Source organism: Muntiacus reevesi, chromosome 5 (genome assembly GCF_963930625.1).
Source record: "Muntiacus reevesi chromosome 5, mMunRee1.1, whole genome shotgun sequence".
In the NCBI taxonomy this organism is placed as follows: domain Eukaryota; kingdom Metazoa; phylum Chordata; class Mammalia; order Artiodactyla; family Cervidae; genus Muntiacus; species Muntiacus reevesi.
In genome coordinates this window covers 123,902,936-123,915,688 of record NC_089253.1, presented here as the reverse complement: position 1 = coordinate 123,915,688, position 12,753 = coordinate 123,902,936, and the positions used below count along the sequence as shown (strand labels likewise).

Sequence of the window (12,753 nt, the reverse complement as noted above, 5' to 3'; positions counted from 1 at the left end):
CAACTGACAAGGAGGCGCTCACCCAGGCCGAGGTCTCTTATTCCCACCACTCACCCCAGAGGCTCAGTGCCTGACCCACAGGAGCGCGCGATGGACGTCTGATGGTTGAAAACATTACTTTGTAAAAGTTTAGTCATTGGCCTTGTTCTAAAGATATACACAGATTTCAAATTTCCCCTCAAGTCCCAGATTCTACACTAGCAACCCCAATTTACTCCTATCTGCTTTGAAAGCCCTGAGAATTCCCTCTAGGCCACCTGACTTCTGCAGCGGCATTCCCTCTCAAAACCTGAGTCGTCTTCAGGTAGCCTAGTTCACCAGCAGCAGGAGACAGCATGGCAGAGCGGGGAAGGCTGGCGCCCTGAAGCCCTGTCTTACTTGATGGGGTCCCCTGAGTGCAGGCATCCCCTCCCCAAGTTCAGGCCACCCCCCGCTGCCCACATGTGTCATGTGTCCGCCTCCCCAGCTCTGGACCCCAACCTCCACCCCTCTGGGCCAGGCCGGCGCACCGCAGACGAGTCTCTGGGCTCCAAGCCGCCCAGTCGGCCCTCACCCTCCGCCCGCCGGAGCCCCAGACCCCCCTTCCCATCAGTCATCCTGTTCTCATGACTGCTGGCCCACGATATCCGGGTCTGCTATTCCCCTCGCACCGCAGACTCCAGGAGAGGGGGCCCTTCCCCATCCTTGGCACCAGCACCCAGAAGGGCGCCTGGAGCACAGCTCAGGCAGGGCCTCCCCGTCCCTCCACACCGCACCTCAGGTGTGAGTTCCCCACTCCACCCCTCCCGCCACCCTGAGAGACACAAGGGCCTCTTCTGAGCTGCAGATCCTCACCAGCCTCCAGGATGCAGGGAAACCTCAACCCCAAGACCAGAGCCAGGTTCCTGGGCAACAGGGGTGGTAACGCATAGGGCGAGGCGAACGTGAGGGCGGCTCCGTGGAGCCGGCCTCGGGTGGGAAGTGTCAGCATGAGCACATGGCAAGTGGCACGCACCTGTGACAGCCACAGAGCGCCAGAGCCACAGGTCACGTCTGCTGAACCCCAGCAGCAGCAAGAGCACACCTCCATCCTGGTCTCTAAGACCCTCCCACGAAAGCAACCAGGACTCCTTAAGAAATGGCTGCTTCCTCCAGAGCTGGAACAGCAAAGTACACGCTCAGCTACAAATGTTTGCGTGTGTGTGTGTGTGTGCATGTCAAGAAGGCTCAGAGCCAGCAAACGAGGGGACCATGTCAGAAGCTCGCAGGACTCAGCTGGAAGGAGATTCCAACCAGCCAAACCTGAGACAATCTGGACGTCAAATAAATAATGACAACAAATGATTATAACCCACTTGAATAAACAAGAATGTCCATCCTGATGTAAGCAATTAAATGAATAAGTATGTGAAAGAAAAAGAAGGGAAAACTCTTCCTCATAGCAGAATACCAAAAATGGGATATAGTAAACAGGGCAATAACTGACTCAAGCAAGAATCATTGTGGGTGCTAAGTCGGCAGGCCAAAGTTTGATGAACAGGATGTTTCAAATTATCTCCCTGCAAACTGCTTCTTAATTAAAAATGGAAAACAATACCTTCATAGTGGAGAAAAGTAGTAGATACCACCTAAAGCAAGAGACCAAAGTCTGGACTTGCCTGCCGGCACAGTGGATAAGGACCCAGCTGCCAATGCAGGGGACATGGGTTCAATCCCTGGTCTGGGAAGATCCCACACGCTGAGGAGGAACAACGAAGCCCTGCACCGCCACTCCTGAAGCCTGCGTGCTCCAGGGCCCTTGAGACACAGCCCCTGAGCCGGTGTGCGACAGCCACCGAAGCTCACGCAGTGAGGGCCCGTGCTCCACGAGAGAAGCACCACGGCTGGGCGCCCACAGGCCGCAAGGAAGACCCAGCACGACCAGAACTAAGTAAACTGGTTTTTTTTTAAAGAGAGAGCTTAAAGTCCACCTCACCAACTGAGCGCACACCGTGTGCCTCCGACACGACCCACCGGAAACACAGCGCCCCTTCTGTGGTCATCCTGCCCGATCAGCGTAACTTGACTCTATCATGAAGACACGTTCGACAGACCCAAATCGAGGGACCTTCTGTAAAATAAGTGGCCTACTATTTTTCTAGGATAAAAACATACTTTAATAAAGGAAACAAACAGACACTGAAGTCTCAGACGTTCCCGGGGTGCTGAGACCTGGGACTCGCCACGTCTCCCCCGCCCCCAGCCTCACTATGTGTGAGAGAGGGGGTCAGGACCAGAGGCTGGGGGACAGAGGGCGGGGCGGCCCCCAGGAAGGCAGGCAGGGGCACCAAGGTGAGAAAAGGTACAAGGGGGGGTGGGGGTAGCGGGGAGGGAGGGAGGGGAAAGAGAGCAATGTCAGAGGACAAGAAGGAAGAAAGCCAAAGACCCCGGGCTGGCAGCAGGTACCAAGAGGGGCGCGGGGAAGCGTCTGAGCTCCCGGGTCTCCGTCGCCTCCTGTCCGGGGCAGGGCTCTGTGCGCTGGCTCTTCTTACCACCTAGGGGTTCCTGCTGGGACACTAACAGCAGCCAGACCCCGTCACGGAGGGCAGGGGACCAGGGGGCAGGGACAGCCCTGGGGACCAGCCTGCTCCTGCCAGCAGCACAGGGCAGAGAGACAGCACCCGAGGCAGGGGCCCGACGCCCAACCCCGCATGCGGCGGGGTGCGCAGACTTCCCCACATCAGCACCGTGGTGACAAGGCTAAAAAGCCATCCCAGGTTACAGAGCCGACAGAGACAAGCCAGTTACATGTGGTGCGTGATCCTGGGTGGCTCTGGGAAGAGGAAAAAGTAGTAACAGGGGGCACTAAGACAATGGCAAAGCTGAACGCGGGATCAGATAATATAACATCGTGCTCAATTACCCAGTTCTTAAAATTTTCAGGTTATCAGAGACTTATCACTCATCTTAGGAGACAGCCTGAAGCATTTAGGGTAGAGGATACAGTGTCTCTAATTCATTCTCAAACAGTGCACAAAATATTATACATGTATACACACACACACACACACACATACTTGTGCCAGGGAAAGGGAAAGAATCATAGAACAAACGGGACAGAATGTCAACAAGGGATAACTCTGGGTGAAGGGCATTCAGGAGCTCCTCGCACTACCTTTAGACATTTGAAATTATGCTGAGAAGGGTCATGAAACCTCAAAACACCCCAAATCAATCTTCTCCCAGTGTTCCTTACAGCAGAGTTCCACAGCACCATCCAGGTGCACAAGCCTGGGGCGGGGGAGTCCTCACTGCCGCCTCCCCGCCCCTCAAGCCCCAGACCAAACCCATCACCACACCCAACCCAAAGCCCTGCATGCTCAGTCTCAGCGCACACCTCCCAGTCCCGCTCTCAGGACTTTTCATCTGAACTATAACATCACAGTTCGAAAGCATCCGTTTTTCGGGACTCAGCATCAGTTCTCCCCCACATCTGTCTCTGCAGTGTTGATCCTCGCCCTGTTCCAAACCGTCCTCTACTGTAGCCAGAATCTGTTTACTCCCGCGGGCATACCTGACCGAGCTACCCACCGCACCCAGCCTCAGGGCTCTCGATGACATCCAACTTTTTCAAGGACTCAGAGCCTTCCTCTGAGCCACAGGGAAGTGGCCCAGGCCTGCCTGCATCCCTGGATGGCGCAGCGCCCCCGCCAGCCACGCAGCCTCGGGACCACGCTCCCGTCCTGCGCGGCCTCTGACACCCTGGTCGCCGCTGCTCAAAGTGCTCTTTCCCCTACTCCTCACTCCCTTCCAGACTCTCGTGGGCCACGGACCCATCACTTTGGTCCAATTTCCCCTCAGTAAAGGGAGAGAACAGAGCAGTTATCCTGCCCTTCCTGTACCTTAGAAAATGTACTTTTACTTCAAAGGCTATTCAGTTCTACTAAAAAAATGCATACGTTTGTAAAATAGATGTGAAAACTTCAAAGATATTTGAAGTATAGGTAACTACTAGGAAATAAAAAGTCTGTTAGCCATCTACAGAACTCAAGGAATGTATCGTGTAAAGGCAAGTGGTGAGCAGCATATGTAATTAAACGTAGAAAGGCAATGTTGTTGTTCAGTCGCTCAGGCGCGTCCGACGCTTTCGGACCCTGTGGACTACAGCACACCAGGCATCCCTGTCCTTCACTACCTCCCACCGTTTGCTCAAATTCATGACCATCGAGTCAGGGACACCATCCAACCAGCTCATCCCTCTGCTGCCCTCTTCTGTCTTCACTTTTTTCCAGCATGAGGGTCTGTTCCAATGAGTCAGTTCTTTGCATCAGGTGGCCAAAGTATTACAGCTTCAGCTTTAGCATCAGTCCTTCTAATGAACATTCAGGACTGATTTCCTTTAGGATTGACTGGTTTGATCTCCTTGCTGTCGAAGAAACTCTCAAGAGTCTTCTCCAACACCACAGTTCAAAAGCATCAATTCTTCGGTGCTAAGCCTTCTTTACGGTCCAACTATCACATCTGTACATGACTACTGCAAAAATTATAGCTTTCAAGTACACAGATCTTGGTCAGCAAAGTGATGTCTCTGCTTTTTAATATGCTGTCTAGGTTTGTCATAGCTTCTCTTCCAAGGAGCAAGTGCCTTTTAATTTCATAGCTGCAGTCACCATCCACAGTGATTTTGAAGTCCAAGAAAATAAAGTCTGTCACTGTTTCTAGTTTTTCCTCTTCTATTTGCTATGAAGGGATGGGACCATATGCCATGATCTTAGTTTTTTAAATGTTGAGTTTTAAGCCAGCTTTCTCACTCTCCTCTTTCACCCTCATCAAGAGGGTCTTTAGCTCCTCTTCGCTTTCTGTCATTAAGGTGGTATCATCTGCATATCTGACGTTTTTGATATTTCTCCCAGAAATCTTGATTTCAGCTCATGATTCATCCAGCCTGGCATTTTGCATGATGTACTCTGCATATAAGTTAAATAAGCAGTGTGACAATATACAGCCTTTACGTACTCCTTTCCCAATTTGGAACCAGTCAGTTGTTCCATGTCTGGTTCTAACTGTTGCTTCTTGATCCACATACAGGTTTCTCAGGAGGCAGGTAAGGTGGTCTGGTGTTCCCAACTCTTTAAGAATTTTCAATGAAGCATGTTTTTCTGGAACACCCTTGCTTTCTCCATGATCCAACCGATGTTGCCAATTTGATCTCCGGTTCCTCTGCCTTTTCTAAATTCAGCTTGTACATTTTGAAGTTCTTGGCTCAGGTACTGCTGAAGCCTAGCTTGAAGGATTTTGAGTGTGCTAGCATGTGAAAGGAGTGCAACTGTACTATCATATGGACATTCTTTGGCATTGCCCTTCTTTGGGACTGAAATGAAAACTGACCTTCTCCAGTCCTGTGGCCACTGAAGGGTTTTCCAAATTTGCTGACATACTCAGTGCAGTACTTTAACAGCATCATCTTTTAGGATTTTAAATAGCTCAGCTGGAATTCCATAAATATATTTATGATATATTAAATATGCATGAGACTAAACAAACAACAGGCAATGAACACTACATACACATGAACACTTCAGAGTCTGAATGCTTAAGTGAGCCACCCACTGGTGACACTCACTCTGGCCTGTGCGTCCTCTGCCCTAGAAACATGAGACCCATACCGATTCATTAGGCTTCCTGACACGCCTGACGCGTGGGGAAGCTGTGGCAGGCATGCTGTCCCTTGCGTCCCTGATGGAGCAAGCATGTGGCCTGTGTCACTGTGGGCCTCCTTCTTCCAACCTCAGCTCTGACTGGTGTGACCACACCATCCATAGGTGAGGCTGGTATAGCAGAAAGCGATGGACAAAGCTCAGGACGGAGGACAGGGGATCCACTCTGTCCTACATGTGTCAGCCCACCCCACCTTTCCCCTCGCTTCTCACTGTAAACTGATTTAACAAACCATGTGATATAAGTACTCTGATCTGGTTTGTGAGCTTTTCTGCTCCACGACCTTTGGGGTGGGTGCCTGGCAGTGCACCTGGAGACTAGGGTTCATTGAGGAAACTTACCCCCCAGGGTACCCAGATACTTAATTCAGGGAAGAATATTCCAAGTAACAAATGAAGAAGTCATGACAGAAAGAGAAATAATGAGATATTAAGTGCCTCCTGATGGAAGTACACAAATCTATGAAGTATGCAAAAAAAAAAAAAAAATCAAACATGAATCCATTTAATTCTCTAAATTTAGCTGTCAGTATATAAGAAACACAGGGGGCCAAAAAGAAAAAAAGGGAAGAGAGAGAGATAACAAATTGCAAACATGGCCCTATTTGATACTGACTGGAACAAATGAACTGGAAGACAATGGAAGTGAAAACATGAGTGGTGAGGTAGAGTGGTGTGATGATGGCAAGACTCCAGTTACATTTAAAAAGAGAGCCCCTCCATAACAGAAGCTACATACATCCCAATGTTCATGGCAGCACTATTCACAATGGCCAAGACACGGAAGCAACCTAGGTGTCCACCGACAGAGGAATGGGTTAAGAAGATGTGGCACATATATCCCATGGAGTATTACTCAGCCACAGAAAGGAAAGAAACTGAGTCTTTGCAGAGACATGGATGGACCTAGAGACCATCACACAGAGTGAAGTAAGTCAGAAAGAGAAAAACATTGTACTGTAACGCATACATGTGGAATCTAGAAAAATGGTACAGATGAACCTATCTGCAAACAGAAACACAGACACAGATATAGAGACAAACACCAGGACACTAAGGAGGGGAGGGGAGGGGCGGGGTGAACTGGGGGACTGGGATGGACATGCACACACTGTTCACACTAAGCCTGAAACAGGGAGCCGCTGAGACCTGCTGCGAGCACAGGTCTCCACTCAGCGCTCGAGTACAGCAGGAACCAAGACAACACTGCCAAGCGACGAAACGCCAACAAAAAAGAGAGGGAGTCCCGGACTTTGGAGACATTCGTGTATTTATTGATGAAATGACTGGATGGCAGGGATGTGCTTCAAATAACGGGCAAGGGGACAGATAAATCAAGGCTTGCCATGAGTTATTGACTGTGGAGGTTGGGTAAAGAGTACATGGAAGCTTACTGTTGATGTATGTATCTGAGATCTCCTATCTTTGAGCAGCTTTGTCTGTTTAAAAAGAAAGAACGGTTTAAGAGAAAAGTGGAGCACTTTCTGTGATGCTGGGAAGGGCCCTGGCCTCTGTGGGACATGAAAGGGCCCTGAAGTAGGGGCCATTCCTAAGTTAAAAAAAACAAAAACAAAAACACTCTTAACACTCCCCACAATATCATCTTTCCTTCTCTGTGTCCAGCCAACTTCCCACTAAATCTGCCTTCTGTACCTCTGGGTTCGTGAATCTATGCCTGTCTCACCTCTTCAGAAAATATGAGGTGTCAAAAGTAAAATTTCAAGGACTTACAGTCAAACCCTCTAAAACCCATTTTAAAAAAGTGGAGATAGCTTTTAAAAAAAAAAAAAAAAGGATAGTTCTGCTGTTTCAGAATCTGTTACAATACAAAATTCTACAAAATGCACCAATCAGAGAAAAATTTACAAGTCAGCAATCTCATAATTTGAATGTCATTTTAAAAAAATGAAAGAGAATGGAAAACAAGAAGCTGAAAAAGAATATTGAAAGAAGCAGTAAAATGCCAGCAGAAAAAAATGAAACCATCTACTTTGAAACTTTCCTTTGCTGAGGACAAATGTCATTTCAAATATATTTTACTTCAAGAGCCTCAAGTACTTAAAAATTGCTCATACTCCCCATTTTAGAGCTAGAAAGTGGTCTGAAGGAGCGAGCTGGGAGTGGGTGCTGCTGAACTCCTATGATGCACAGGCTGCTGCCCGCAAGGAAGGACCCAGACAGCTGTGCTGCCACAGGGACCCTTGCCCCACAGTTGTAAACGAAGAAACATAGTATCTACTTAATAGGGTCATTCTCAGAATTTTTAGAAAATGCATATAAAATGCTCAAAACTATACCTGACACAAAGTATGTATTCAATAAATTATAGTGGCTTTCTAAAAAAAATCTAATGTGCCTAGGATAATTTATCTACTAAATAAATAAAAATAAAAATAAATTTAAAAAAAATCTAATGTGCCTAGGATAATTTATCTACTAAATAAATACCAAACTCCTTAACGCGGCCCCTCAAGCAATCCCAACTTACCTTTCAAGCTGGATCTCCTGCACCCAGCACAACCTCCTGCAGGCTCAGGTCTCTGCTGCTGCGCTGACCTGACGCACCTCGCTCTGGGCTCCCCCCCTGTACCGCACCGTGGGCGCCTGCTCTCCACTCCCTGGCCCCCTCCCCGGCTCCACCATCTCCACGGCCCGCTGAGAAGGACGGAGCTCCTCCCCTTCCCCAGGGCACCGGCCAGCTCCGCGGCTCCAGGGTTTTTCCTGAGCTCTGCTACGGTCACACACTGACCGCACCTCTGTATTAGAGGACAAGCTCTCAGAAGACAGGCCGGGTGTACACACCTGCAGCCTCTGACCCGGCTGAGAGGACCACCCACTGCAAACTTTCCCCTTCCAGGGCCGCAGTGTTTGCACACCTTCTTAATTCTCCTCCTGACTCGGATTGCTCTAATTCTGACTTCTTTCTCAGCCTCCTCCCGTAACTATTCTCAGTGTTTGCTACCCTAGATTTTGTCTCAAATCTTCTCTCCCTCTATGTCTCATCTCCTTCCCAGTTCAATGACACTTCACACACAGAAGATTCCCAAATTGCTATTTTATAGCCTCCCCTAGTCAACCCTCCTCCATACCCACACTTATAGCTGCCTACCTTATTGGATTTCTCAGATAACATATTTGGCCAACACATTAAGTTCAAGGTTCCCGAGAACAAAGCTGACTTCCCCTTCCCACTGGCTGCTCCCATCTCAGCCAATGGCACTTGACTCACCCTCCCAGTCACCGTCGGCAAAGCTCAAGTAACCCCGTTCTCCTTATAACTGCAGGTGACCTCGCCCCCTCCCCAGGCATCCCAAATTCAGCCCTTTAGAAACACCAGGGACTAGGTCTCGGCAGTGTTTTTTCTATGTTTGCCTCTTTTCCTTTAATCCAACTCCCACCCATACAGCACAGTGGTAAAGAGGGCAGCTGAAAACAGGCTAAGAACACACGGTCGTACGCTAGGTGGTGTGGGGTGAGCCCCTGAACCCCTGGGCCTCATTTCCTCACCAGTGACCCTGGACAACTTGCACCTCTCAAGGCTGTTATGAGGATCAAAATGAGATGGAACACAGAAAGAGACTGACACACAGGAAGAACTCAATAAACAATACCGGCGTTTCCACTCGGCCACCTGACAACCAGACTCCTGCGAGAACTTCCCAAACCGGCCCCTCTGTTCCAGGCTCCCTTCACCACAGTGCTGGCCACTGAGACCACAACTTCACACGTGCCTGAGAGTCAGGTCTCATGCAGGATTTTAAGAAAATGTATTGGGATATACAAAGAAACATAATAAAGAGTATTTACAGTATCAGATAAAAAATCATATTAAATAAAAATAGCAGAAAAATAGCATATTAAAAAGCAGAGACATTACTTTGCCAACAAAGATCCATCTAGTCAAAGCTATGATTTTTCCAGTAGTCATGTATGGATGTGAGAGTTGGGCCATAAAGAAAGCTGAGTGCAGAAGAATTGATGCGTTTGAACTGTGGTGTTGGAGAAGACACTTGAGAGTCCCTTGGACTGCAAGGAGATCCAACCAATCAATCCCAAAGGATATCAGTCCTAAATATTCATTGCAAGGACTGATGCTGAAGCTGCAATACTTTGATCACCTGATTCAAAGAACTGACTCATTAGAAAAGACCCTGATGCTGGGAAAGATTGAAGGCAGGAGGAGAAGGGGATGACAGGATGAGATGGTTGGATGGCATCACCAACTTGATGGACACGAGCTTGGGCAAGCTCCAGGAGTTGGTGAGGCCTGGTGTGCTGCAGTCCATGGGGTCACACACAGTTGGACACGAATGAGCAACTGAACTGAACTGATAACAGCAGATGGGCTTCCCAGGTGGCATTAGTGGTAAAGAACCTGGTTGTCAGTGTGAGACACATAAGAGATGCGGGTTTGACCCCTGGATCAGGAAGAGGGCATGACAACCCAGTCTAGTATTCCTGCCTGGAGAATCCCATAGACAGAGGAGCCTGGCAGGCTACAGTCCATGGGGTCACAAAGAGTTGGACATGCCTGAGGGACTCAGCACACACATAACAGCAGATGATTTTATGCTCTGCTATATATATTCTGCAGTTCATGGTACGAAAGGAAGAATGACACTGATATGGTTGAAATGATCAAGTGGCACAAGGAAGCGGGTCTTAGGTTCTACATGAAGAACAAACGCCGGCAATTCCCTGATGGTCCAGTGGTTAGGACTCTAGTGTTATGGTAAAGGAGAGGCACTTTCACTGCCATTGCACAAGTTACCCGATCAAGAAAAAAGAACTCCAAATGTGAGAACTTCGCAAACTTAAAGCCAAGTTATACTACTGCATAAATGGGTGAAGCTACTCAAATACACCAGACACAGCACAGTTCAACTTTCCCTTCTGCAGTTTACTTCAACTAATTAGAGCATCTTACCTGCTTACTGACTAAAATTCACCTAAACAAACTTGTTCTTCATTTGATCAAAGTTGTACCTGCCTCCTCCCACAAAATAAACTATTAAGATTTGGGTTATCTGGAACATTTTCAGTGTAAAGAAAAAGAATATGATTCCAATCTCGAATTAAGTAAATACTCCATCTGCTTTCTAGGTATTACCTAGGTATTACCTGCTTTCTAGGTATTAAATGCCAGTGTTTTATTTATTTTTTAAAGTTCAATAACTTCATTCTAGCCCACAACTGATTTCCAGCTATCATCTTAAATGAGTTTTCTGATATATAGTTCTAAAATTTAATTTGTCAAAAGTTAGAACGTTTCTCACAGAAAAAGACTAAATCAGCACCTGAGAATCCTACATGCCATCGTTAAAGAAGGGATGTTCATAAGCCATAACTTAAATGGGGGCTAGTGTTTTGAATGATTCACCGAATACCCCTAGGCAATACCTCTGAAATACGCTGTCTACTAACACCTGTCATAAAACAGTGTCTGCAGCAAATGTAGAAAATTTACATCCAAAGAAATGAAACCTTACCTTTTTTCTACTCACCCCATATAAATTTATACTTTGAAAGACTGTTGAGTAAGAACAAACAAAATGTACATACATAACCTTCTTAATACATTAATTTCTCCTTACTAAGTGACTTTATGTTTTTTTTAAGCTTGTTTTTCATTCCATTTTGAATATGACTTTTATCCAGGCCAATCGCTCCCAAGACAAATACAAGTGCCAACGTCATTCATCTAAACCATCTGGGAGTAAGATCTGCCGTTATTCAAAGAAAACAAATAAGTAAATAAGACTTTTAACATGTACTATATGGACATTTTACACACCTGGCAGATAAAGAGGCTTACTCCGCAGAGTGGCAGAAAGAGTAAAGACCTGCAGGACCCGCCAGATGTTTAATCTTGAGCGAACGGGTCTGAGCTCATTCCCTCATCTGTGAAATGAGAGCACTAGCCTTCTGGAGGGATTCTGTGGGACTACTAACAGAGCAGTGTGTTTGAAGTATCAGACACAGAAGAGGTGTGCCTGCTCCACCCACACCGATCAGACACTCAAGTCAAAGCTCATGTCTGCCCTCACTCAAAGTGTGACCGTGGGGAAGCTGTTTAATCTCTCTCTGCACTGGGGACCTCGCATTTTTAGATGAGGAGCAGGCTACCTACATCACAGGGCTGCTGTGGGCCCCGAACGTACAACAGAACGCACAGCATCTCACACGCCTCCCACACACACAACACATTCCACCCGGGCTCTGCTTCTTCCTCTTCTCCTCCAAGCAGGTTCAAAGCCTGCTCCTCAAGAGGCCCAGGATCTACTAAACCTGCCTGACACACATCCAGAGAGCAGGCCTTTTTCTGGTCAGGAATCCTCATGAATCCAGGGCAACATGGACATCTGTACTACAAGATTCTTTTCAGTTTCAGGAGGAAAGGAAATATTTTTGCTATCCCTTCTGCATTCCATTTCGTACACACTGCTTTTCCACAGAGGTGGAAATATAAATTTTCCTTTCTCCATCTTTTCTAAACACTTAAGTAGCTTCCATTTCTCCTCTAAATGGATATTAGCTTCAGTGGTGTCGGGAAACAAATATACTCTAACACTTTGTGTTTCCTCCCATGTGTTACTCTACACATTCAGTTTCAACAAAATCTCTAAGATCCAAATTACTTCAAAGTAAATTTTTTATTATATTTACTCCTGATGCCAGTTTGAAAACCTTTAACATTTTTCTGCTTCAATACAAAGCATGAGAATTCAAATAAGACAAAAGCTGTCATAAACATCAAATCCCGGTAAGGTGCAGTTTCCCTCAAAACTAATTAAAATAATTTTCTAAACGCTGAGATTCATTCGCTAGTTAACTAAATATGCAGTTCTGCTAGTCACCTGTGTATGTATTCAGCTGTGTATGTCTGAACAGTTAAGAATTAATTAAACCATTTACCCACATATTTTCATGGTCCTAAAACTGAAAATAAGCCATCCTCTTCCCCTCAAAAAAAAAAAAAAGAACCTGTATTTAACATCTGGAGAAAAGTCTGTAAATACTAAGAAACTTTTCAATAGACATTTTACATATCCAAAATTTATTAACTAGGACACAGAAA

The 12,753-nt window shown here is 46.8% G+C and overlaps 1 protein-coding gene across 2 annotated transcripts in view; it reads right to left on the bottom strand.

The window, feature by feature from the left end:
• Positions 1-12,753, bottom strand: part of CAMSAP2 (calmodulin regulated spectrin associated protein family member 2) — a 92,041-nt gene that overhangs the window by 77,643 nt on the left and 1,645 nt on the right. The gene's annotated exons all lie outside the window — the stretch shown is intronic.